The following is a 27,068-nucleotide window of genomic DNA, read 5'->3' as shown; positions in this document are numbered from 1 at the left end:
CCAACTTTTCCAGGACTCAGCTTTTATCTCTGCCTGCCTGGAACTGCCAAGTGTACCACATACGGCCTGGGCCTGAGCTGGTTGGTGCCAGCTCCGGAGACTGATGCTGACCCTACTGGCCTCCCTGCCAAAGCACAAGTCAGTGTGGAAAAGGGGCAGTTCTCCCCAGGTGTCCCAGGGGATGGGGGAGGCAAGAGTAAGTCCCCTCAAGTTATTCCAAGATACCCCTGGGCCTCGGTGCCCCCATCTGGCCAATAAGATCCTGATAAGGCGAACATTTATGTGGGCCAGGCGCCATTCTAAACGCTCTATTGCAGTAACCTTTTACTCCTTACAATAGCCCGGCCCCCCCACACACACCATATAGGTACAATTGTTATCCACTTCTTCCAGATAAGGAAACTGAGGCAGATGCCCAAGTTCACACAACCAGAGAGGAACAAGCCAGGCTTCTCCCCAAGCAAACAGCCTTGCTACCTCCATGGGTCCTAGAGGATTTGGGCCGCATTGAGGATGGGGTTCGAGACAAGGGCACCCAGCACAGAGCCTGGCCTGGCCGAGGAGCCCCCTCCCTGCCAACAGGGCGGGAGAGCTCGGTGGGCAAGAGTACAGACTCTGGAGCCCCACGGATGAGAGGACATTTACGGGCAAGCCTCCTGGACCTCAGCGTCCTCATCCCTAGGTGGGCTCAGCATGAGCACCCGCCTCGCAGGAATAAAGGTGCAGGCAAAACACGGAGCCCGGGGCCTGGCGGGGTCTGCGGGCGGGGCCGGTCCAGGGTGTTCCAGCCCAGGCCGAGTCACCAGGGAACCAAGGAGAGTTTGGGGCTTAAGTGGCTTGAGAGGGGCCTCAGCCCATCTGTGCCAGGGCAGATGGCACTGAGCAGGGATCAGAAAATGTGTCCCGGGCTCTTCCCCACACCCATGTCCCCTCTCCGCAGCAGCCCAGGCCTGACCTCAGAATCTGTGGGGCTCCCGGAGGGCCTCAGGAGCTCCCGATGGGGTGTGAGGACCAGACAGACAGGGGGTCAGCCTGGGGAGGCTGAGCCCAGCGCGCGCCCCCCACCCTGTCGGAGAGGCCCCTGTGTGCCAGTCCTGCCCCGCCCCCCATTTACCATCTGCCTGTTCCCTGGGGTCCTGGTCTCCCAGCTGCCCGGTTTGCTCATGTGAGGCCCCCATCTGCTGTGAGTCAGAAGGCAGGGTCCGCAGGGCCATCCCAGGTTGGAGTTGGGGGTGCTGAGCCTGCTCAAGCTCAGGTTCAGGGGGAAGGGGCGGCACCTGGGTTGGGGGCCATGTGCCACATTCCCTCAACCCCCAGCCAGCCCTGTCTTCGACTCGTCCTCATCTTTGCCGAGTAGAAGTTCACCCCTATCCCTGAAACGGGCACAGCCCCCACCACCCACACACTGCCCCCCAAGCATGAGCCAGGCGGCACACAGCTCGGGCTTGGGGCCGCCGGAGCCGCCTCACGCCAGGAGCCTTGCCCTCTCCACCCTGCTCGGGTCACGGCCTGGCTGCTGGCTGCAGCACGCCCAAGCCCTCCCACCGTCCCTCCCCCACGGGGCAGATTAGAACCTGCCGGCCTGGCACCCCGGGCCCCAGGAAATAAGCGTGCCAGGTCTCCAGTGCCATCACCTGCCCCATTCCCCCAGGCTCTGATCATTCTTAAACCTTTTCCCACACAGTTCCCTCTGCCAGGGCTGCCCCCGCCCAGCCTCAGCCTCCAGGCCCAGGAGAGGCGGCCTCTGCGCGCCTTCCCAGTCCTAGGTCAGAAAGTCCCAGGTCAGAAAGTCCTCTCTACCTCTACCAGCAGGCTCGTCTCACTCCTCAGCCTCAGATCCTAACAGTCTTGTTTATTTGTGACCCTGACGAGATGCGGGTGTCCCAGCCAGGCTGATCGGCCCCTGCCCAGTGTCCCAGAGCACCAAAGCCAGCAACTACGGTACGGGCTGCCCAGTCTCCCTCACAGACCACGCCTGGAGGGTGTCCTTCACAACACGACACCCTCAGAGCTGGGCCCCAGGACCACGGAGGCAGGGTAGTTATTGTCACTCCCACACACCCAGTGAGAGAGGCCGGGCTGGTGGCCGTGCTGCTGCCGTGGCCGAGGTGGGTCTCTGTCTCAGACCCGGGAGTCCCTGCAGCAGAGGGGGACCAGGTCTGGCCTCAAGAGCCAGTCGCGCCCCTAGACTCAGCCCCTCTCTGCAGGGACCTCGGCTTGGGCTCCAGGAACCGACTCGGCAGCTGCAGAGCCTTCTTCCTATGCAGTCTGCAACGCCAAGGAGCCGACCCTCGGCCCTCAGGGTACCCGCAGGGAGGGGGAGGGGGCTTGGCTCTGGGTCTGGACCACCCGTGGGCTCTAAGATGCCTTACTAGTCTCATTCACTGTCATGACCCCCTTCGTAGGACAGTACTAGGCACACAAGTAGGCTCTTGGTAAATGTTCATATGTTCATACAACTTCCTTGGTCCCCTGGAGCCATGAAGGCTATTCAACCCACCCCCTCCCCCAGGCCAGAGCTTCTCCGGGCAGGGTGGGAGTGGGGGGCCGGGGTGCGGTGAGAGGCGCCCTGCTTGGACTGTGTCCCTCCAACCCTCCTTAGGAAAATGAACACAAGCCCCCTCCCTTGGGGCCCTGGGAGAACCCCAACTCATCACCACAGGAAGGAAGCTCGTTGGGGAGAAGGGGAGGAAGGGAACCAGCAGGTCCCCCCCACCCCGGGTGGAAGAGGGTGGGCTCTGAGGTAGCCCCCGGGGTGGGAAGAGCCTATCAGTGCGGAGCAGATGGGGCCCTGAGGTCTGGGGTTAGCCGGCAGGGCGCTCGCCAGCCCTCAGCCTCTGCTTCCCCATCTCCCTGCCCCTGGTTCCCAGGGCATTCTGTTGCTCCAAGTCCCCCATGTTCAGACCCCATAGCCAAGACCACCTTCTCCCAAAGGTGGCTTGTGTGATGAAAAGCCAGACTGTAACTGGCTTACCTGGGGACTCCGGGCTCAGCCCCAAGGCAGCTGCAGAAAGAGTTGCCCTTGTGAGCCCGGTGCCCAGTGCCCTGTAGCAGCCTCTCCTCCCTGAGGGTGGGCCCTGGCCCTCTCCCCAGACTCGCCCCGTGACCCTAGGTCAGCCACCTGCCCTCTCAGAACCTGGGTTCCCCCACCCGTGCAGTGGGAATGTGAGTGCACAGCGATCTCACTGCCCAGGGAGCAGACCCCTGCTTCCTGCGCCCAGCGACGACACCACGCTGAGCCTCGGTTTCCCCAGCTAACGGATGACTAGTGGCTCTGAGAGGTTTCATCCTCTTGGGACCCGTCCTCTTCCCAGGCATCTCCCTGCCCGTCTGACCCCAACTCTAGAGATTCCCCACAGCGATGCTCATCTGGGCTGGCACTCACCGAGATACCAAGACCAGCCAGTTAGTTTCCCATGCTACCAGCACCCGACCCTCTGACACACACACACACACACACACACACGCCCGTCCCTCTTCCCTCTTTGATGTGGTACCTGGTGCCAGGCAGGGTGTCCCTCGCAGGGCCAGGCAGCTGAACTGCCTTTCGAGATCCACCACTAAGGCTTAACCTGCCAGCATGATCCCGCCGCTGCCGAGGGAGCTGGTGCGTGTGGGAGGCTCCCGGCCCCTCTGGTGCGTGCGCAGGGAAGGGCATGCAGCCAGTGGAGAGGAGCGGAGTGAGGGGAGGTGCTGGGGTGTGTTTGGCTGGTTGGGGGAACGTCCGCTCCTGCCCCAGATGGACTCCTCCCTCCTCGCTGGCTGGCTGGCTGGGGATGACGGGGACCGTACGGTGAGTCACAGATTTCTCAGAGTGAGGCTGGGATCGCGGAGGGCTGAGAGCTGAGGTGATGACCCTGGGGGATGCCCATGACTCAGCACGGGGCAGGGGGGTACCTCGGCTTCGCAGCCTTCGCAGCCCTCCCCAGCCGGGCAGACAGGTACCAGGCTGCACGGACGGACGGACAGACAGACGCTGGGCTGGGGATAACTGCCTCCTCGCCTTCCATCTGTCGCCTCCCCAGGGCTGTTCTCCCCAAAGTTCTCACAGAGGCCAGGGTTGCTACAGCAACGGGCTGCCTTGATGCTGCCCCCACCCCCGGGCCCAGGCGACAACTGCCCCTTCCTGAAGGAAAGTCCAGCCCCCTTGGAAGCAGACAGGAGCCATGCTGACCGCTGCCCGGCCAAGCGGAAGGCACGGAAGGCATGCCGGAAGAAGGGGGGTGTCAAGCACCTGGCATGTGGCCAGCCAGTCCGCACAGAACTGGCCGCTTGACCTTGAGTCCTCCCTGAGCCTCAGTCCTCCGAGCAAAGGGACCCATCTCAGTGCTCCCCAAGCACACGCAGTTTCAATGTTCTAAGACTCAGTTTGGGATGCTGAGACCCCAGGGTCTTCTGGAAATGGCCTCCTTTAGTCTATCTTCAGGGCCAAAGGGGACACCGAGGCCCAGGTGAAGAATCATTCCAAATTTCTCAGAGAGAGAAATTTGGAAACGGGCCGATGTCCCACCCCCCCTTCTGGTCAGTGGTGTCTGTCAGTTCCTCGCTCTACATTGCTGGGGTCCTGGGGGTCAGGAGGCTCCCAATGGCTCGTGGCTGCCCTTCAGGGCGGGGACTCCCTATCTACTGTCACCCCTACGACGTGGATCAATGATTGCCGAGTCACGGGTGCCGTAAGGGTTTCACAGCCGAATGAGGGTAAGTGATGATGACAGTAACAGTCATGATCATAATCGCACTTGCTGACCATTCACCACGTTCCGGCCCGTTCCCTCCTGCCGTTGCCATGGCGCCGGCCACAGGACAGTGGTGAGGGCTACACGTGCTGCTCAGGCCGGTGCCTGGCGCTCGACGGACCCTCACGAAATACGTGCTGTGAAGATGGCGATGAGGAAGGGAGAGCATGAGGCAGAGAAACGAAGCTCAGAGAAGGGGCTTGACTTGAACGTGCCGGAGGTGTTGGGGTTTGCACAGGAGCCGGGCGGTCAGGCTCCACGCTGGCTCTCCTGACTGCTCAAACTCAGCCTCCCCAGACCTCCCGGGTGGGGCCTGGGCACGGCGGGTGCCCAGGGCACTGTACATCTGTCCCTTCTCTAACAGAGGGGGCCTGTAAAAGTCACCCCATGCAGCATAAATGGAAGCTTTTTAGACAGCTAGGAGGCCAGGGGTGGCTGCAGGTAAAGGATACCCTTCACCTGTGTCCTGCACCTGCCTGCATAAGCCAAACTGCAGGGAAGGGCAACAATGCTACCTGGTGGGGTACAGAGGGACCCCGAAGCCAGAGCTTCCAGAAAGCAGGGCTGTGCTCGCCAAGCGGTCAGCACCACTGTCCAGACCGTGGCTGATGCCCGGGGCAGGCGGGCCCTGTGGACACTTGGCCAGCTGCTCCCTCCCAGGCCTGCAGTGGGCAGGCAGTCCCTCATTACCAGGGCGGGCGTGCCCCGCCCACACCGGGAGCCAGGAAACCAGAGAGCGAGAGTGGGCTGTCTGGGAAAGGTTGGGGGTCCATTACACGCCATGTCCCCAGGCAAGTCACCACCTCTAAGCCTCAGTTTCCCCAAGGTCTGTCCTTCAGGGCTGGGCCACCTGCTGGCTGGGGCAGCCTTAGCTGTTCCCCGGCATCCAGCCCAGCAGAGCAGCAATCCCCACGCCCCAATTCCGCACACCCCACGAAGGGTGCTGGCCAGCAGGGCGCAGACAGAGCGTCAGAGGCGCCGCTCTCTGCACACGGCAGGGTCCTGCCGAGCTGGGTGCCCAAGCAGGGGACACAGAAGCCTGGAGCCAGCCACTTCCCTAATAGGGAAGTCCTATGGGGCAGCCTGGACAGGGCAGGAGTTGGCTTGCCAAGCTCTGGCTGCCCCTTTCCACCACTGGGCTTCTCAGAGCCCTACTATGTGCTGGGCACTGTGGCAGGCTTTAGGACAGGGAGTGGGGAGCAGGCTCACATCGGGGTGATACCAGGAAGTCAGTTATTGGCACCATAGAGCCCCCAGAGGGCTCTGGGAGTCAAAGGGGAAACCCAAATAAATTATTATTAATCACAGTACTGCCTATCGTTAGAACTACTAACGGGACTGAGAATCGCTGCCATGTCTGTAGGGTGCACTGTGGGAGACACCCTGCTTTGCGTGGGTCACTCTCATTTCATCCTCCCAGCTCTGTGGGCAGGGTCCCACTGGTGTGTTAGAGACACAGAGGAACGCAGCCAAGCCCACGCAGCTGGTCTCCGGCTGGGTCTTCTGACGCCTGGGCTCTAGCCAGCTCCTACTAGGCGCCAGGTCCTTCTAGGTTCTTCATATTCATCACCTCTGGTTCTCACAACAGTCACCACCCCTCCTTCATAGGAGAGGGACAGAGGCACAGAGAGAGCAAGGGGCTCCCTCTCACCTTTCAGGGGCAGAGCTGAGGTCTGAACCAAGTGTGTTGGCCCCAGAGCCCTGGCTGAGTCTTAAAGGTGGGGGTGGGGAGGGGGCTTTGATGGACAGAGACAAGTAGGAAGGGCATTCCAGGTGGAGGGACCAGTAGCGGCAGAGGTGGAGAGGAAAGGTGGGAGCCATTCTGCGAAGGAAATGGGATCTAACTACAAGAGCAGGGGAAGGTTCTGGAAGGCTTTGACAGCATGGAGTTTGCTTTCGATGGGGTTTCACCCAAAGCACTGGGTTGCCAGGGAAGGCGTTTGGTGCAGAGGGATGTGCTCAGCTCACAAGCCGTGGTCCACAGACCCGCAGCATGGACATCCAGGATCTCGGGGGTGCCCCAGACCCGCTGAGTCTGAATATGTCCTCGAACAAGATGCCCAGGCGACTCCAGCCTTGGTTCAAGAAGGAGGAGCCCTGGCCTAGACCCCAGGGGCTTGTCCCAACCATGGGGGGCGGGATGGGTGGAAAGTCCAGCCGGACACTGGAGGAGATGGATGCAGATGGAGGGGCTGGGGAGGAGACTTGGTCCAGGAAACTAGAGCAGGGCTAGGTGCCCCCACCCCATACGTGAAGGTTGGGGGAAAAGACCTCAGAAACCACCCTGAAGAATGGGGGTACAGGATGGAGTGTAGGTCTGGGAAGCAGGGAAGAGGCTGCCCCTGGGCACGGAGGAATGGGGGTGCCGTGTCGGGGAGCCTTCCAACAGGCAGCTGGAACACACCTTGCTGGGGCTCAAGGATGAAGGGCTGGGGTCTTCCAGGTCCAGAGAAGGTTGCGAGCATTACTAGCTGGAGTGGGAAGTGGCTGGAGATGGGGCGGGAAGTGCAGAAAGGATGGAGGAGAGAGGGGGCCGTGCTGCCGCTGAGAGGTGGGAAGCCCGGACACCCGACTCCGGTCCCCCGGCTTCTGCTCCTGCCTCTGTCAGCTGGGTGACTCAGGCAGCATCTCTCTAGCCATCCACCTCCTCACCTGTCAGGTGGAGACAATAACAGCACCACCAGTGATAATAAACGAGGCCGTATACATAAGGCTCACGGCCGAGGCATGGATAACCACTCCCGGTGTGTCTGGGAGGGCTTTGCTGTTCAGCAGCCTGCAAAGGGGACGGAGGTGCTAGGAGGCGAGGCTCCTCGGCTGAACCTGTGACAGAGGCCTGGGCACGTGGGAGGACGCAGCTTTGCTCCTGGGGGGTTCACTCTTCTGCATCTCTAAGCCTCCAGCCAGGGTGGCGTGAGCCAGCCTTGCAAACAGGCCAGAGCTGCTGCCACCTGCGGGGAGGGTCACGGGAACCACGGCCTCTCGGAGGTGAGTGTCTATGGACAGGAGCAGCTCAAGTCTAGGCTCCTTTCCCTGCACGCAGAGTGGCCTGGTAAATCATCAAGCACCATGCCTGGCCCATAGTAGGTGCTCAAGAAATGTTGGCCAATGTCATTATGATTATCATGGAGTCAATTCAAACGCCAAAAGCCCAGCACTTGGGAGTTTGCAAAGCCCTTTCATTTCCAGTATCTTCCACAAAACAGTGATCACCGTTCCCACTTAACAGAGATGGACATTGGGGCTCGGGGAGAGGAACTTCCCAGATCTTCACAGCACGTCATCGGCAAGGTCAGCACTCGAACCCAGGTCCTGGGATCCAGATCACATGCTTTTTTGCCAAGGTTCCCAGCCACCTCCTTGTTTATTCCCGTGGGAAAGCCTCCTGGCCACCAGCGTGGGGGGCGGGGAGGAGGGAGCAGCCAAAGCCCCATGATAACGTGCGGTCTCCCTCCCGTCACAACTGCCCTAGGGCCCAGGAGGATGGCGTTGCCCATATGACTCAGCCGCAGTCACAAAGGGAGCTGTGTGCCCTGTGCCCTAGGCTTGTCTCTCCCACTCACTCCTCATCCCCCCAGCTGGAGGAGAAGCAGGGAGCCTGACCTATCCAAGATGCGGGGAGAGCGAGAGGAATTGGAGGCCATTAAAATGCGACAAGTCTAAGGGAGATGCAAGTCCAGGCTTGGGGTACAAGACGTTGACGCAGCTCCAGTGATGGGATAAAAGGCCAGGCCAACAGAAGGGCAGAATCGAGACCTTATTTGGAGCTCCAAGGACAAACTCAACCCCATTGGTTCCCTCGGGGATGGGAGCACTGACCTCTCCTACCCCTTCCCCTGATGGTTTCAGACCCGGAGCCCACGTGCCCCTATTGAGCACCTACTGTGTGCGAGGCAAATGACTTACAATTTTCTCCTACACTCTATGAAGGAAGCCTTGGCCTGTGTGCTGGAGGAAGAAATTGAAGCTCAGAGAGGGAGGGGGGCCAGTCCAAGGGCACACAGATTTGGAGCCAGGATCTGACTTCAAGGCTGGTTCACCCTCCCAGAACCCCCTTCCTGGTTCCAATGGCATCTTGACCACTTGCCAACAAGAGGTGACCTTGGGCCTGGCCCAGACAGGCAGGCAAACAGACATCACCCCCGCTATGGTCACCCTGTCCTTGTCTTACTGGGAGGGGGGCACTACAGGATACAGGTCCTTAGACAGAGTTCAGGCTGGTTGGGCCTTGGAGGGCCACCCCTGCGGACCTCCCCCGGAGGCGGGCACGCCTGGGTGCCTAGCTGCCTAAGATAGAAGGTAGACAGGGCAGCCGCCCCTCTTCCCAGGCATGACGGAATGTCTGACCTCAGCCCAGCCCCCGCGCCGTGCACTTGGCAGGAGAGTTGGATCCGGCCAGAACAAGCCTGGAAGGTCATGGCGGCCATACTCCTGCCTCCCAACCTTCCGAAGCCCCTGAGCCCAGGGCAAGGATGGACTTAGCCAAGATAGGCCACAAGCCTTCTCAGCACCCCCTTTCTCACGCCGGCCAGCCTGGGCCACTCCTGCCGTGAGAAGCAGGTGCACATCCAGAGGCCTGGGTTCCTAGGTGAGGCCCCAGCCATCTGTACCTGTCAGGTATCCCCTCTGAAGCTCAGGGGACTAGAGCCAGGTGGGCTAGGCGGTGCCTTCCCATGGGGCCTCTGGAGCCAGAAGTGCAGCCCCTCCTCGGGGTGTGACAGCGGGAAGGACTCCCTTCTAAGGGGTCCCTTGGTGCCCTACTCAGGCCTGGGGGAGACCCAGTGATTCAAAGGCTCCAAACAGCCCTTCTCCCCACTGGAACGCCCCTCGGCATTGCGCCGAAGTCCCTAAACGAGCACAGCGTGGGACCTAGCAGCAAACTGTCCAGATCTGAGCTGCCTCAGCATCTGCAGGTAAGACCCTCGGGCCTGTCTCAGACTGCCACTATCCCAGGCTCTCCTGTAGATGCGCCCCCCACCCCCACTGCTTCTAACTCCTCCCTAGCAGCCTCCCTGCCTGAAACCAGAAGGCGCAAACAGGCCACCCCAGCTGCTGCCGGGGTCGCCACAGTTGGGCCCCTCCTGTCAGCGGCTCCCTTGGCCCGGCCTGTGAGGTTTGGGGGGCAGCTGCTCAGAGGCCCAAGACTTGTGCCAGGTGTCTTTGGTCAGGCAGTGAGGCCTTGTCACTCCCATGGCAGGGGAGGCGAATGAGGCCCAGAGAGGTTTAGTGACTAAGCACCACAGCAGCGTGCAGAGATGGCGGGATCTGCTTCGTCCTGAGAGCGGCAATGCGCCATCTCACTAGACTGCCGCAGGGCCCCCGGGGCCGAGGATCTCGACTTTGACCTCCCCGTGCCCCGCCCCTACTCCTACGCAATGTATTGGTGCCCAGTAAAGAACTTTGCAAAGGCGTGGGCTGCAGAGCTACACCTAGAGAATCATAAAAAGGGCGCCTCGTTTCCTCACCTCAAAACCGGGGCTGCCCCCATGTCTGTCTGTCCTGGGAAGTAAAGAGCCGGAGTTGGGTGTACTTTGCGGAGAGCTCGCAGAGCGCTCGGCCTCTCACGGGACACGAGCCCCGGTGCCACCCAGGAGTGCCGCCTTCTGCACGCGCCTCTGCGCCAGCGGCCAGGGCGCCCCCGGGGTCTCCCGCTAAGTGCTGGGGCGCAGGTGGCTCAGGAGGCGTAATGGATGAAGGACGACAGCTACTCATTAGCAGGGGTGGCCTAATTAACCGAGGGAATGTGGGGGGCCCCTTTGGCTGCCCATATACCCTAGGGAGACACATGTGGGGGAAGAGCTGGCTGCGCGCCAGGGCCCCGCCCCCAATCCCAGCCACCCACCTCTGTGTGGGGCCAAGGGGCTGGGTTTTCAGGGGATGGTGGAGGAGGCTGGGGCTGGGATTCCGGGGGACTGTTGCTCCTCTGTTTTCAGACCACTGCCCCTGCCCAGCTCTCTGGTTGGGGAAGCAGCCCAGAGGAGGAGCGCCTGGCCCAGGCTTCCACAGGAGACAGAGCGGGGCGTTTTCTTCCACGCTGGCTCCCCACCGTCCTGGTGTGTCCTCGGGCCCCACTCAGGAGTCTCACCGCAGAGGCCTGGCCCAGAAAGGGCAAGTGGCCATTCAGGAAGCAATTTGCCTTTCCCCTCCTGCCTCAGCCAGGCTAGGAAGGGCTGCCAGGTGAGGGGCCCGGGGAGAGGCGGAAGGATCCTGGGCTGGGTCCCGCCTCTCACCCCCCCACCCCCCACACCCGTCACTCCACTCAGGTCACCAGGGGAGGCTGCCTTCCTCCTCCTTGTCAAAAGTCAAACAACCCCCAGGCCAACCTGCTCCCAAACCGGTTTACCATAGGTCCCCTCGAGAAAGGTTCCGGGCACAGGCAGACAAGCAGACGGAGGCACTGGTGCCGGCTTCCCGTCCCCCCTTCCGAGCACCGGGGTGCAAAGCCTTGCGCCGGCCCTCCACTGTCTGCAGTCTCCTCATCCGGGCACTGGGAACCAGCCCACACCCTGCCAATTGCCCTGTGCCAGTGTGATCACCACGTGAGCCCGCTCGGCCCACGCTCAGAGCAGCAAGGGGCAACCCCAGGACAACCAGGAATCCTAAGCAGGCGGAGGGCCAGGCCTTGCTCATGCCTTCAGAGCATTGAACTAGACCTGGGGCCAGCCAGGGTCAAGTGGACCAGGCTAGAAAGTCACACACCCTGCTGACCCTTCCCATCCCGCCCCCCACCACCCTGAACAGCAGCTTCTTACCTCGAGTCCAGGCAGGCCCCTGGCCGGACTCCACAGCAGCCGCCTTCCCTTCCACCTTCTCCCCTTCCACCTCCTCCCAGGGCTCTCGGGCTCCCAGTTTGAGCTTGTCTGGACAGGTGGCTCCAGGTGAGGCTCCGCCTGCATGTCTTGCCCCATTTCCGGCTGGCCTGGCTGGCCCATAGCCGTGGCCGCCACCTCCCTCTCTCATTCCACGGTTTCCCTGCAGGGCTGACCTGGCCCCTAGGGTGATAAGTGACCCCCCCACTACTCACCTCAGCCCTCCATGGGCTTTCAGCACCTCTACCCAGGGACTCATGTGTTACAGATCCAACCATGGCCCCTAGAAGAGCCTGGGGGAGTCATTGAATGTCTCTGAGCACCCCCAGGGCAGTTGAGGGGTGCTGCCCCCATTCGGAATTACCAATTATGCGAGTTCCCTCCTGCCTCCTCCCTGAGCTCAGGCCCCACCTGAAGCCGGTCTCACCTGCCTGCAATAAAAATCAGGCCACAGGCCACAGCTCATTGGAGGCAGGAGGTGCGGGGAGGTAGGCGAGTAGGAAGGGGGGGGCATGGTTTCTGCTCTCAGAACATCCAGCCTCCTGCAGGTCGCAAAGCAGGAACTGAGACAGACAAAGGGTGGGGGCAGGGACGTCTATGCAGGGATTAGGGACAGCCGCTCCAGGTATCCCAGGGGTTGGGAAGGGGAGTGGTCTGGCAGGCTCTGCCCAACCCTAAGAGGCCCCCATGGAGGCACTAGGCACACCCCACCCGGCCCCCGCCTTGACCACTCTCCGCCTGGCCAGCCCCTGCTCCACCTTTCCGGCTGCACCTCAGACCAGCCATTCTTCTTCTCCATTCTCCCAGTGCAGCTTTTCAAAGTTCTCACACCCAGAAACCCATGTCCCCAGCTGGCTTCTGATTCCCACCCTCACCCCAGCACCCCCAACATTGGGAACTGAGTCATCACTTTTTCTAAGAAGCCGTTGATTCGTTTGACAAAGTCTGTATCAGGTGCCGGCTTCCAGCCCATGAACCCCGAGGACCTTCCCTCCCCTCCCCCTACCGCACGTGCCTCCCAAAGGCCCCTGGGTTCCCCTCACCTGGGCCCATCCCCCAGCATCAGCATTATTTATTTCTTCTCCGCCTGTGCACCCTGCCAGGTCACCAAACCCAAACCCCAGCACGAAGCCTGGTGTAGAGAAATTCCGGTGACCGGTGGGTGAAGGAAGAAAAGTAGGAAGAGAAAATGAATGATGGATGGAGGGAGAGAGGGAAGGAAAAATGGACAAGGCGATGAATTCAGCCATGAATTTAGCAAGTGTTTATTGAGGGCCTACTGTGTGCCAGGCACTGTTCTAGGCACTGGAGACACACCAGTGAGCACAACACAAACATCTCTGCCCTCTTAGAGCTGGGGGAGACCGATAATAAATTAATAAGCACATAAATATGAAATATACCTAGTGGTAAGAACTACAGAGCAAAATAAAGCAAGGGGAGAAAAGGAGTGATGGAGAACGGAGGTTGGTTTGGATTCTCTCTGGAAGGTGACGCTTGAGCACAGGCTGAACGTGTCAAGGGAGGTCAACTTACGAGGTCTGGAGGAGAGCATTCTGGGAAGCAGGAACGGCACGTGCAAAGGCCCTGTGGTGGGCGCAGGCTTGGCATGTGTCAGGAACGAGGAAGAGGCAGGCACAGGTGAGTGAAGGAGTCAAAGTAGAGATGAAAGGGAAGTGGAGGAGGGATGGATGGGCAGATGGGCGGATGGGAGCAAAGGTGGATCCAGGTCTGGTGAAATGTTCAGAGCTCGCACCTCGAGGGAAGGATCTACCTGTTGGCCACAACTCAGACCCATTCCTGGAGGCTAGCTCAGGCCCACTGCGGTTCCTGGTCCCCACAGCAACCCCTCACCCCTCTTCCTCCTGGCAAATTTCCAGCTGCTGATAGGATCTCTGCCCTGCCTGTGGGCAGGCACATCTGCTCTGCACAGCAGGAAGCTGTGTCCCCCACGCCCACAGGATGAGGGCAGCGGAGGGGGCACCAGGACAGAGTAACTGAAAGCAAAAGGGCCTGGCAGGAGGACCGCCTGCCTCCTAAACCCCGGAGTTTCCCCCGACTCCACTCATGGCCCCAGAGATAACACCTGCCTGATGAGGACACCGGGGGAGTCCCAGTGACCCGTGTGTGACTCCCCCAGTCCTGACGCCCACACTTTATCCCCCTCCCATTCTACCCTACTCTGCCCTCCAGGTGCCTGGCGTGTGTTGCGATCACCAAGCCCAGCCAAGCGAGCAGCAGGGACTGTGCTGGAAACCTGGGCTGGAGCCCTCATTCGCTGGGTGCAGGACATCTGTTAACCTCTCTGTGTCTCAGGTCATGTATTAAATTTAAAAACACATGCCTTTGCCCTGCTCGCCTTTCGGAGGCAAAGGGAGGAATAGGGTTGGGCTCAGGAAAGTATCCCACCAGAGCAGGTATCTGAGGAGTATTTGTAGGGCTTGGTCTCTAGGTCCCCTCATTCGGGACCTGTGGATTAGCCCACGGACTCTCCAAAGCACCCTATGAGGCAGGAGCAGCTTGTTCATGTGGGTTTTACGGATAAAATTATTTGTGTAGGGGGTGGGGAGGGCCAAGCCACACATCTGAGATCATACCCGGGCAGCCTGATCCAGGGCTCAGGGCCCCTTGTCCCAACCTGGGTAAGCCCAGCACACCCCTCACCCCTACCCCAACTCGCTGGGGCACCTCGGGAGATGCAGACCCCTTCCTTATCTGGGTACTAGGAAAGTGTAGAGGGGCATGAGGGGCCCCCAGCTCTGACATCTCAAGCTCTAGCTGGACCTCAGGCTTAGTCTGCATGTTCCCTTTGAGGGCTAGTGCTGCCTGCAAAGTCGAGGAGTGAGCTCCCTGTTTCTAGGGGAAACCAAGGAGGTGCTCATCTGGGGTGTTACAGAGAAGACCTCTACCTCCTTCGTAGGTCTCTAAAATCATTTTCTACTCATAGGTCAGTTCGCCTGGGCCATTTTCCACTAATTCGTGTATTGGTTCACTAAACTGATATTTTGGGAATAGCTACTAGGTGCTAGGACCTTATGTTTTAGAAAACAAACTGCCCACAGCGCAGGCAGCAGAGCTGTGACTGGGGGTCCCAGCTCCCCTTGCCAGTTCACCTCCCTCAGCCTGGGTTTGCTTATTCACAAAAAGGGGTGATCCGTCCATGCCGTTGCTGTGAGGTCACCTGAGAAAATGCTAACGTGTTTCCCACGGTGACTGACACACGGGAAGGACTCTGTGAAGGTTTGCCACATCCAAACGCAAAGGGGGGTTTAAATCACCGATCTCTTAAAGTCCCCCAGCCTCCGAGTTGAGCAGACTTGGCCTCTGCTCCTTCCGTTAGAACAACCGAAACACTTTCCTCTACGTTGGCCACGTCTGGAAGAAGGTGATCTCCGTGGTCAGATGTGGGCAGACAAACCCACAGCCCCGGAGCCACCCCAAGATCAGCTCCACCGTGTTCACTGTGCCAGGCTGGGCCTCCTCTCTTCAGAAAAGAGGAGCGCGAGCCAGCGGTGTGCACTTGCCGCCCACGAAGAATTCACTCTAGACCATCGGCTTCCTTGGTCACACTCATCGTCCAGGTCCTGTCTACACCTGCTCCTCCGCCTGCACCCTGTCTGGGGCTCAGGAGGCCTGGTTCCAGTCCTGGGTCTGCCACTCGCTGTCTGTGGGGTGCTGAGCAGGTCAGGGCCCCACTCCGAGCCTCAGAGTCCCATATTTCCAGGCTCAGGGACCACTCTGAAGGGCACCGTGCCAACCAAAGGACTCGTTTTACCATCCCAGCAACTCGGAGGTGTGTCTGTCTCCATTTTACAGATGAGGAGGGCAATAGAGAGAGTCAGAGCGACTCACCCGAGCCCACGTGAGCCAGTGGCACCTGGCCACATCCTTGGCATTCCGTGACATCGCGGGACGGGCCTCGTGCAGGCCGGGGGCCTCTCCGGGTTTGCCTCTTTTCGAGTTGATTGAGTTCTACCAGGGTTGAGATCGGGGCAGCCCAGTTGCCTCTTTCTGGGCTATCTTCAGCCGATTCTCCCCATGTGTCCTCGGAGTCAGCACTCCCTGTTGAGTAACCAAACACAGGAACAGGAAATGCGCACAAAGCAAATGTCAGGGCCATGCGGATGGGAGGCTGCAGGCCTAGAACGGGAGAAAGGTCAAGAGCATCGCATTGGGCCCCAGAGCAGGCCTGACTCGCCCGTGGGTCTCTTACTGGGACCAGGTACGCCTCCTCTCTCCTGATCTCCCCACCTGCATCTCCGCCTAGAGAAACTCCATCCACCTTCCTTTATAGCTCAGTTTAAATGCTCCCTCTTCCAAGAAGCCCTCTGGGAGTTATCCCATCCTCTCCCGTAGGAAATCGGCCTCTGAACTTCTGAACCTCAAAAGTGCTACAGCCCTTTACCTACAAAAAATACTAACATCCAAGTCTCTTGAGTGCCTCATTGTGTAACAGGCCCTTTCCTTAAACTCCATGTGGATTGATTCATGCAATCCCCACAACAATCGATGAATGGGTGCTATTATTACAGACGAGGAGACTGAGGCCCAAAGAGATTTAGTAACATACTCCAGAGTACATGCCAATAAGTGCCAGAGTGACGATTTGAACTCACATCTCCATTGGACCATTATTTATCTCTTTGTTATGCAGCTTCTCAGTAAATGTAGTTCATTCATTCATTCGACAAACATTTTCCAAGTGCCCACTGAGTGCCAGGCCTCATACCAGGCTCTGTGAGGCAGACACCACCTCTGCCTTCATGGAGCTTATAGCTTGATGGGGTGAAGCATAAAAAAAAAAAATCACCGAAGTAATTAATTAATCAAGTAATTCAATAAGTAGGAAGACAAATAATTACATATAATGTGAGAGCCATGGAGAAAGCAACCCAGAAAACAGAAGGGTAAAGATGGCACACGACAGGGAACCTGCCTTAGCCAGGCAATCGGGAAAGGCTTCTTGGAGGAGACAGCATTTATAACAAGGTCCTGATGGTCGAAATGGAGCCGGACATAGAAAGAGTGGGCCTGGGGCGGAGCACACGAGGCAGGAGGAACGGCATGTACAAAGGCTCGACGTGGGGAATGAACTTGGAGTGCTGGAGAAGCAGGCAGCCGGAGCTGTGTCTGGGCCGAAGAGCAAGAGAGATAAGGCCAGAAGAGCAGGGCTGTGAAGAGAGGATGGAGGTGTAACCTTAGTCCTGGGGCAGTGGGAAGCCATGGACGGGTTTAAGCAGGGGGCGGGGGATCGATTTCCATTTCAAGTACAGGAGTTGACCAGGTCAGGGCTATGGGTCAAGGCTGGGTCAAGCTGCCTCTCCCGGATCCCAGGCTAGGCCTGGGCAGGAATTCAGCTGTTAACGCCACAGGGTCCCAAGGACAGAGGTAACCCAGGCATCAAGCAGGAGCCCTGTCGAAGTCCCCCACCGCAGAGAGTGGGCTGGCCTCCCACCCAGCCAGTGAGGAGGCACTGACTCTGCTCCACCCACAGAGCTCGAAGGCAGGCATCTGTGCACCTGTCAGGCACTCTGTCTGTCCATCCACCTGTCAATGCACTGTAACCTTGAGCCCCTCGGTCCTGCACAGGCCAGAGCTGGCCTCCGCTGCCCCTCGCCAGGGGTGGTCTGCTAAGTGGCAAAGCTGGGCTCTCTGAGCATTGTGCAGATGTGAATATTGATTGACACTTTCATCTATGTCGATGAGCACGACGGAAGTGAAAGGGAGGAGACGTGTTTGTCAGGAGCTTCGCTTGTTTGCGGGTGACGTGAGCCATCGCCTGCTGAAGTGGATGACAATCCTCACACGCTGGAATCCTCGCCGACTTGGATAAAAGCTTTTGAATATGTTGCTGAATGGGACAATAGTTTCCAGTCTTTTGTGCTATTCATGATGTCACGACCACAGACATGACACATCGGACCGAATGTGCCTTCCTAACATTTTTTTCTATGGCTTTCTTGCATTTGTCTAGACAATCAACAAAACAGTGAAAGGCAAGGTCTGGTTTCCAGCACTTACAGATTTCCGTGGTGTAAATACTCCCACCACGGCCAACTGCAAGATGCAAGAATTGAGCAGGGAATTGGGAAAAGACGGGCCCCGGCTCACCATTCTCTACTATTTCTACTGTGCCAATGTAATAGACGTTAATAACCTCAAAAGCATAGACGATTAGTTTGTTAGGGAGGCTGCAACTAAGAACCACAGACAAGGTGGCTTAAACAACAGAAATGTATCGTCTCACAGTTCTGGAGTCCAGAAGTCCAAGATCAAGGTCTTGGTCGGATTAGTTCCTTTTGAAAGCTGTGAGGGAGCGTCTGCTCCAGGCCTCTTTGCGAGCTTCTGGTGGTTTGCTGGCCATCTTTGGTGTTCCTTGGCTTGGAGAAGCGTCGTTCTGATCTCTGCTTTCCTCTTTACATGAGATTCTCCCTGTACATGTCTATGTTCGAATTTCTCCTTTTATACGGAAACCCGTCATATTGGATTAGGGCCCACCCTAATGACCTCATCTTAACTTGATTACTTCTGTAAAGACCCTATCTCCAGATAAAGTTGCATTTAGAGGTACTGGGGGTTAGGACTCCAACGTGTGAATTGGGGATCGGAGGTGCAGTTCAACCCATAACAATACAGAATGGCAAAATGTGGCGTAATAATTAGAAAGTAACATATTTTGAGTATTTGTCACCATTTTTAATGTAATTTAATTTTAAACTTATGTGATTTCATTCTTGAAGCACAGTTAAACACGGGGGCTGTGTTTACAACTGACAACCAGCTCTTGCGAACCAGCACAAGAAGACTCCAACACGCAACGGCCCTCGCCCCACTCAGCCCTGTCCCAGGTCCCCGGCTGGCCTTCCCGCCTGCTCAGATGAGGGACTGGTCAGGAAAGCTGGGTTTCAGTCCCGTGCCTCAACTCTGAGAAACCCCAAAAGCTTAGTCCCCTCCTACCTGGCTCCTAAAAATAGGATGCTCCAGTGACAAGCTGTGGTCACAGGGCTGCCCAGCCTGCCCAGCGAAAAGCAGAAACATCCCCAGAGCCCAGTACCAGAAAATGGCTCAGAAAGCCCAGCTCTGCCCACCTAGGGTGACCAACCATCTCTCTTTGCTCAGGACTGTCCCTACTTTAGCACTGAAAGTCCTGAGGAAGTGCCTCAGTCCCTGGCCGATTGGGATAGTGGGCCACTGGCACCTCATAGCTGTAAGGTCATGATAAAAAATAAAAAATAAACAAAAAAAATAAAAAGTTTATAAATATCAAATTCAGTGAAAATAAGCAGGGAACAAAAATGATGTCTCCTCATTCGTGTCTCTGGGGTCTGAGGCAGGGCCAGCATCCAGGGGCTACTCAGAAACGCTCTGCATTACGAGAAGATGCTCTAGCTCGGATGTCCCTGACTCAAGCCTGAAGGTGGCAAGGATGTGGGGACCGGCCAGGCAACCCTGAGGAGTGGGTGAGCACAGGACCCTGGAGCTGGATCGAGTCCTAGCTCTCCCGTCCACCCACTGTGTGGCTTCAACGAGGCGACCTAACAGCTCTGTGCCTCTGTTTCCCGATCTGTGACCCGTTCCTCCCCCGTTGGGGTCGGTCTCACACAGCTTCAGCGTGATCGACCCCAGAAAGCACAGGCGCCTGGCTTTGTGCAGCGAGCTCTCAGCGATGCCGTCAGGAAGCGAAGCCCCTGGCAGGGCTGTGGGTGTTTCTTTCCATTTCAGAATGAGTTTCCATCACGGCTGTTCTAACGCCATTTGTACAATAAAAACAAAACGAAACAAAACCCGTAAGTATCTATGTACACGATGTTTGTAAACACGGCCAAATGTCAGACTTCGGTGGCGGCGGCAGGGACAGGCTGCTCCCCGGACACTGCGGCTGGCCCCACAGCATGCCATTTGTGGACGTGCATCTTTAGAACAGCTGACGAGAGATGAAGCGGGTGCATTTCTGAGGTTATGCCAACTCATGTCAGAACTAAAACCTGAGCGGGAGCTCTAGCCGAGGAAACAGGAGGCGGGCAGACGCAGCTCCTGAGTCAGAGAGGGTGTCTGCGTCTCCAAGGCAGCCCGGCACAGGCGTGACTCAGGCCACCGGCACAGCTGACCCGGATTCGGTCCCCCTTGGCACTCGCCCTCCCTCGCCATGGCCCCGAAGGTGGAAAGCCAGCCCCGTCACAGGGAATGGCAAGCCACGCCCCCAATCTTATTTGCCACTTGTCTCTGAGCTCCTGTCCCCCATAAGTATGTCCTGTGCAGGGCGCGTCGAGGGAGGTGCCGGGGTGCAGGATTTAAGGAGGTGCTTCCTGTCAGGTACCAAGGACCGTGGGCCTCATGTCAGCCTCCTAGGACTTTATGAGGCAGGCTCTGTTATCATCCCATCCCATAAGTCAAAGCACAACAAAATGCAAGGCTCAGAGAGCAGTCATCACTTGCCCTGGCCAATGGTAGAGCCCGGCAGGCCCCATGAGCACCCGCCTCGCAGGAATAAAGGTGCAGGCAAAGCACGCAGCCCGGGGCCCGGCGGGGTCTGCGGGCGGGGCCGGTCCAGGGTGTTCCAGCCCAGGCTGAGTCACCAGGGAACCAAGGAGAGTTCGAGGCTTAAGTGGCTTGAGAGGGGCCTCAGCCCATCTGTGCCAGGGCAGATGGCACTGAGCAGGGATCAGAAAATGTGTCCCGGGCTCTTCCCCACACCCATGTCCCCTCTCCCCAGCAGCCCAGGCCTGACCTCAGAATCTGTGGGGCTCCTGGAGGGCCTGAGGAGCTCCCGATGGGGTGTGAGGACCAGACAGACAGGGGGCCAGCCTGGGGAGGCTGAGCCCAGCGAGCGCCCCCCACCCCGTCGGAGAGGCCCCTGTGTGCCAGTCCTGCCCCGCCCCCCATTTACCATCTGCCTGTTCCCTGGGGTCCTGGTTTGCTCATGTGATGCCCGCATCTGCTGTGAGTCAGAAGGCAGGGTCCTCAGGGCCATCCCGGGTCGGGGTTGGGGGTGCTGAGCCTGCTCAAGCTCAGGTTCGGGGGGGTAGGGGCAGCTCTGGGATTTGGGGCTTTGTTGCTGCGTCCCCTCAGCTGCACCCCCACTCTTCACCCTGCCACATAGAAGCTCACCCCCATCCCCGAAAGGGCACAGCCCCACCACCTGCCGCCCACGTGCAGCTCTTGCTGACTTGGGGCAGGGCACAGGGGGAACGCAGTCCACGTGACCCCGCCTGGCTGTTCCTGTCTTTGTCGTTCGTGCCAGGTGCTGCTAGGAAGACCATCCCCACAAGCCGCAGACTGAGGCCACAGCTCTGCTGCCTCTTTCACATGCCGTCTCCTCTGTGGGGCTGCTCCTCTGTCCCCACAGTCATGAAGCTGCCCCGGCCCTATACGTCTCATTGCCCTGACTCAGCCGAAGAGGCCTTCGGGCCCAGATTCCTACGCGCTCATCCCCCGGTTGCTGTGTGACCTCCAGCAAATCACTGCCCTCTCTGAGCTCCCCGCCATCTAGAGTCACGGCCACCTGCCGCAGTTTCTGATGGCGCTCAGCTTTACTTATCCGTTTCCAAGCTTCTCCCACCAGGTGACTCCAGGGTCGGGGAGTCCCGAGTGTCTCGGGTGTCAGGTATTGACTCTCGACTGGCCTCAGTCGGTGGCTCGGCCTCTCCCCTGGCGGTGTAGGTCACATGGGGTCAGAGATCTGGAAGGAGAGGACCCAGAGGGTCAAAGTCTGGGCCCGTCAGTGGCGGAGAATGAAACCCATGGCTGGCTGAATGCTGCATGGCCGCACCTGCAACTCTGCCAACCGCCTGCACTGTGGCCGAGCAGCAGGAGGCCTCAGGCCAGCCTCCTGAGGGCACTCGGCCAGGGCCACCTCACCCTGGCCGTGCCGAGCCTCTGTCGGAGTGAGAAGGGTGGGCCATGGGATGTCACAGAAACAGCCAGGCCCTGGAACCGTGCAAACCAGGCCTCTGGTCCCCCCTCCGTCACCGACTCGCAGTGACCTTCAGCAAGTCGCTTTTCGGCTCTGAGCCTCAGTGGGCCTAGTCTTAGCAACAGCACGGTAAAGTGCTCGGCCCAGGGTCCGGCATAGAGTCAGAGCAGCTAACAGCACCATAACAGGAAAAGAAAACAGAAAAAAAGGTAAGTCGATATTTCTTTTTCCCAGAGCTTACAGAAGTCGGTAGAGAATGTCCAAGGTTAATAAATCAGGAAATGGCAGTCCGAGCGTGTTATTTATTGTCCTGGGGATAACCACTACACGAGCTAAAACTGTTAGGGTGGTTGCCTCGGGGAAGGGGGTTTGCAGGAAACTGGGCTTTTCGATAAGTCCTTTTTACTGGTTCGTGTTTTTCACTATTTCTTTGCTTAAAATATTTATTAAAAAGTGACTCTGCCTCTCCAGTGCTGGTTTGACAGGTCGCCACTATTAACAGAGGTATTTTTGGCCTATAAGGCCAAAATTAGGTCAAGTGCTCAAAGAATTGTGGAGTCAGGCTGCTGGGGTTCAAATCCCCACTCTGCAATCGACTAGCTGTGCCGCCTTGGGCGAGTTACTTAACCACTCTGTGCCTCAGTTTCCTCATCTACAGAATAGGAATAATAATATTTCCATGGTGTTAGCATGTATAATTGTGATAAATGTGAGATATTATTATTATATATACCTGCGACTCATACACGCAATTATTTTACAAAAAAAATAGGTTTATTCGGCTATACATCGTTTTTGTAGCTTGCTTTTCTTTTTCCTGCCAAGACATAATGGCTGTTGTTCAAATCGGTACACAGAATTCTGCTTCTAATCGTGCACGAATTCCATTTATCTACCCATAACCTCCTATTGAAGGAAATGTAGGCAGTTTCCAATTCTTAGTATAATATACTTCACAGAAATGAACACATATTTTGGGGCACACGTGCGGCTATTTCTGAAGGATAGATTGCTAAGAAGGGAATTGCTGGGTTAGAGTTTATGTAACTAAAACTTTTATGGATGCTGTTCAATGGTCCTCCTTAGTAAGTGGTGCCAGTTTAGATTCCCACCAATACTGTGTGAAGGTGTCCATTCTCTCTCTCTCTCTCTCTCTCTCTCTCTCTCTCTCTCTCTCTCTCTCTCTCTCACACACACACACACACACACACACACACACACACACAAATTATTTTTAACTCTTTCAGATCTCCGGAGGGATGAGATCATTGTTTTAATGTGCCCATCTACAGTTGTGAAGGAGACCGAGCATCCTTTCATAACTTCATTATCCATTTTTATTTCTTCTTCTGTGAAACAAATGTTTAGATCCCTGACCCAATTTAAGTAGGCTTTTTGTCACTCATATGTTCATTCTCTCACTGATTTATTGGACCTCTTTTCATATTAAAAAGCCTGATCTTTTAAACAGAAATGAGGCAGTATTTCTGGTGATCTACTCCATGACCTTGAGCTAACTGGTGTCTTTGGTCATAGAAAGTTTTTGCATTACTATAGAGTGAAATGTAAGATTCATTTATGATTATTTGGCTTTCATGTCTTAGCTTTATCTGGTTGGAATTTATTAAAAAAAATTCTCATATATTTTTAATACTTTTCTAGTTTTTGTTTAACATTTAACCCACCCATCTGGAGCATTCACGAAGCTCTAAGTTTGTTTCTTCCTAAATGAGGAGCCACCTGCCCCAACCACATTTATTGATTAATCCGTCTTCTTCTGGAATACTTGTGATGTCTCTTTACCAAATACAGTCTCTGACGTTTTAAGCATCCTTGTTGTGACTGGCGCACGGCAGACCTGTAAATGCTGACTTTGGGAGCAGCAGAAGTGACAGCTGAATGCAAACTGGGGTACATTATAGTGCAGCAAAGCACAGATCTCGGAACTCAGAACAGACAGTGGATGTGAGTAGCCGCCGACATAAATGCATATCTGTGGCTTTGGTTTCGACTTTTTCAAATCAGCTACATCAGAATTTTCGCATTTTAAGCGTATAGGTTGACGACCTGACAAATGTGTACGCTGGTGTAACAAACACCCCAATCAAGATATAGAAGATTTTCATCTTTCCAGAAAGTTCTTTTGTGCCTCTTTGCAGTCAGCCTTCACGCCCTTCCCCCCGCCCCCCACCCCTCACTCCCACCGCAGGCAACCACGATGCTTTTTAAACTGCGTGCATATGGTACATCAATAGCACTTGCAGAGGAATAAATAACTCAGCTGCAACACGAGCCCGTTGGCTAAAAGGAAGGCTGACTTCCCCTCCAGAAACGGACTTTTCTCTCAGGGCTGACGAATAACCCCGTCGACCTGCCTGGTTAAAGAAGAGGGTTAACCCAGGCCAGGTCTTCCCAACTTCAAGCACGTTTGTTCTCACATTTTTGTCCAATCTACAAATCGAGTCAGCCAAATATTTACTTAATGTGTTCTTTGAGATCCATGGATCTTCTAAAATCGAATTCAAAATGACTACTTTTAAAATATCGTATCCCTGTGTTAAATAACCAAGGCTCGCATGCCGTCGTTAATGAAAAACTATTTGTTAGTGACTAAAATTAAAAATTAATGTCCCTGTGCTGTCTAACATCACATCGACCTTGCCTCGCGGGGAGAGCCACAGACGTGGAAGAGATCGAGTGAGCGGCAGAGGAAGAACGGGAACGGGAAGGTGGGGGCTTGTGGCTTGAGGGGCAGGGAAGCCGCCGGAGGGGACCAGCCAGCCTCGGCGTGTCCGAAGGCCTGAAGTTCCTTCGAGAACAGATCTCAGTCCACACGCCGACTCCCTGCAACAGTCACAGGTTCTGGGGCCTTCCATCCATAAAAGCAAACAGGAGAATTTGAGGGGCCGCTCAAGGGGAAAATACCCTTGGAGTCAGATGGACCGGAACCTATTTGTACTTAGGTATGGGTCCTTAAGGGAAGAGGATAACCTTTCTGACCCTCGATTTCCTCACCAATAAAATGGGTATCATAATAATACCTTACTGTAAGGACTGAATGAGGTGGGGTTTGTAAACCACACGCCTTGGCACAGTCTTGGCGCTCTGAAAATGATAGACAGTGACCTCTTATTTTCTCCTGAGATCTTGGAGGATGCGAACCACAGCTATCAGCCTTTGTTTAAGTGACAGAGTAGTTGTCAGTTTCGGTCCACGCTAAAAGAAGTGGCTCTGGCGGTCACCAGCTTTCTTAATTCATTGCTCGTTAAAGTCCTCCTGTGTTGCATCACTGCCTGCAAGCAGGTGGCCTGAACTAAAGGATAACTAATTTGGAGTTGGCGTAGAGGCGGGGCAGGATTTGGGGGCACGGAAGAGGAACCGTGGTGCCTGCTCTGGACACGCCAGTGCCAAGGCCTCCTCCTGGCCGCGGCGGCCTCTGGGGCCAGGAAGGGCCCGGGACCGGACTCGGACCCACAAGGCCTGGTGGTTGGAATTGCGTTTTGCGTTACTGAGCCCTTACACCGTGCCAGGCGCGGGGCAGGTTATCTATGTGATCCTACTGGCCCTGCCATGTAGGTACTGCTGCCGTCTCCATGCACGGGGGAGAAGCATTGAGGGTCAGAGAGGATGAATAATAGGGCGGTTGGGGGTGTGGTTCCTGTGCTCACACTCAGTGCTGAGTTGGGAACAGGTGGGGATCAGGGCCACGCATGGGTAGGGACAGTCACACATTTGCCTGCTAGACAGATCAAGAAAGTCCTTGAAACGTATCCATACGATCCCTCACCCTGTTTCCTTGATGGGGGACTGAGGCCCAGAAGGGGGCCAGGACTGGCTTAAAGCACAGAGTTAGAGGTCCGAGCCTGCCTCAGCTCAGGGAAGGCAAGACTGGGTCGGGTCAGAGGCCCAGCGAGGAAGGCCTGCCTGCCCGAGGCCACCCGCCCAGAAGGCTGCAGCAAATTTTTCCCAGAACTGTCACCCACCCCTCCCCTGAGAAGCTGCTTCCCCAAGCCAGCTGTTGGGTAACACCTTTTTACGAGCTACGAGCTACGTATTACGTATGTGTCAACAGTTGGTTTGAGGCTCCAGTTCTCAGGTTCCTGCGCTCTGAGAAGGAAGTTTCAACTCATCATTCCACCACACGTTTCCCACCCCTTTGGGGTCCTTGAGTCGCCTCAGCCACCTCGACTCTCAGACCTCCCAGTACAGATCTTGGCACTTGGTCATAGCGCCCCGCACCCAAAGTTCTGATGGTGATAGAGGCAGGCGGAGGGACGACTGGCCCTTCCCCTTGGTTCACCAATGAGGAAACTGAGGCCACCAGAGGAAACAGACCAGGCCACAGTCACGCCAGCGGTCAGTTTTAGCACAGCTGGAACTAGCCTCCAGAGAGCCACTGTCCAGGTCTGGGAGCCAGTGGCCTGCCGGGTGCCTGTGGCCGAGGCCCTGCCCTCACCGAGTCTGCTTCTCATCTGTAAAACGAAGGGGTCGCTCTAGATTAAAGAAGCAAGAGCCATCGGTCACATCGGGTCCATTATGTCAGCTGATTTCGAGAGAGGTGCGCGAGACAGCTTTTATCATCCCACTTTTAATTTTTATTTGTTCCCAAGTGATTTTGATTTTTTCAATTACAGTTGGCATTCAGTATTACTTTATGTTAATTTTGATAGCATCCATTTAAAAAAAAAAACAGATTTTAATTGTATACCAGGTGCTCTTTTGAGGGCATTATAATTATTAACTCTATTATCTTACTAACTCTATAAGTTACTGACTAATATAAGCATCCCCGTACTGGAAACTAAGGCGTGGAGAGGTTAGACAACATCACTCACACGTGAGGGAGCTGGGATTTCCACCCCCAGCCTGGCTTCAGAGTCCATGCTCCCAACCAGCCCACCACACTTCCACAGTTTCATAAATCATCCATGGAGGCAGAGGAGGCGGGTCCTCAGGGCGATCGTTTGGGAACAGGTAGAGATGTCACTGAGAGATATGCCAGTCGTTGAAGAGTCGGGCTCAATTTTCCTGCCTTCCCCCCAAAAGGGGAAGCATCTGATCTTCCCTCACTTCTTCCCACCATATCTAACTCACTTCTGCTCGCACCATCTCAGAGGAAGTTTAGGAGCTTCCAGGGTGAGCAGGATGGGAATGAAGGCCGAGGGCCAGTCAAGGGAAGGGAGTCTTAAAGCAAAGGCTTTTCATGGAGATTAGGACCCTGGCACTGGAGACAAGAAAATGGTAATAAGTTGTAGGTTGGACATGTGTAGAGATCAGCATTATAAAAAGAATATTTCTTTTATGCAACTCGACATGAAATGGCCACTCGACAAACGTGTCTCCTTAGACCCTCAAACTCAGTGAATCTAAAACTGATCTTAAGATTCCCATTGTCGGTGATGGCAGACTTCCTTTTCCCATTGAACACAGTTTAAAATGCTGAGTACAATGTTTTAAAGCATTGAAGAGCTAAAAAGATTATGGGGAAACAGCAGGGTAAATTAGAGGAGAAAATATAAGCCCAGAGTGGTAAGCAAAATAACAGAACCACCAAAGCCACTTCTGTATTAGGGATATTTGCAGATGCCACATACTTGGGCTTAGGTTTAG

General features: G+C 56.3%; 1 protein-coding gene and 1 long non-coding RNA gene across 2 annotated transcripts in view; one reads left to right on the top strand and one right to left on the bottom strand.

Annotated features, from left to right (window-relative positions):
• Positions 1 to 3,953, bottom strand: part of ADGRG1 (adhesion G protein-coupled receptor G1) — a 30,525-nt gene extending 26,572 nt beyond the window's left edge. Inside the window, exon 1 of the mRNA XM_016151409.2 lies at positions 3,498 to 3,953. The gene's annotated coding sequence lies outside the window, so the exon portion shown is untranslated. The remainder of the gene's footprint in view (positions 1 to 3,497) is intronic.
• Positions 3,954 to 6,946: 2,993 nt separating this feature from the next.
• LOC118611338 lies at positions 6,947 to 19,329 on the top strand. The gene is made up of 2 exons (XR_004954214.1): positions 6,947 to 9,649; positions 15,362 to 19,329. It is a non-coding gene; the product is annotated as an uncharacterized LOC118611338 (long non-coding RNA).
• Positions 19,330 to 27,068: the final 7,739 nt, after the last annotated feature.

This window comes from Rousettus aegyptiacus, unplaced genomic scaffold (assembly GCF_014176215.1).
Source record: "Rousettus aegyptiacus isolate mRouAeg1 unplaced genomic scaffold, mRouAeg1.p scaffold_m13_p_14, whole genome shotgun sequence".
Classification (NCBI taxonomy): domain Eukaryota; kingdom Metazoa; phylum Chordata; class Mammalia; order Chiroptera; family Pteropodidae; genus Rousettus; species Rousettus aegyptiacus.
This window is presented reverse-complemented; position numbering and strand designations above follow the sequence as displayed.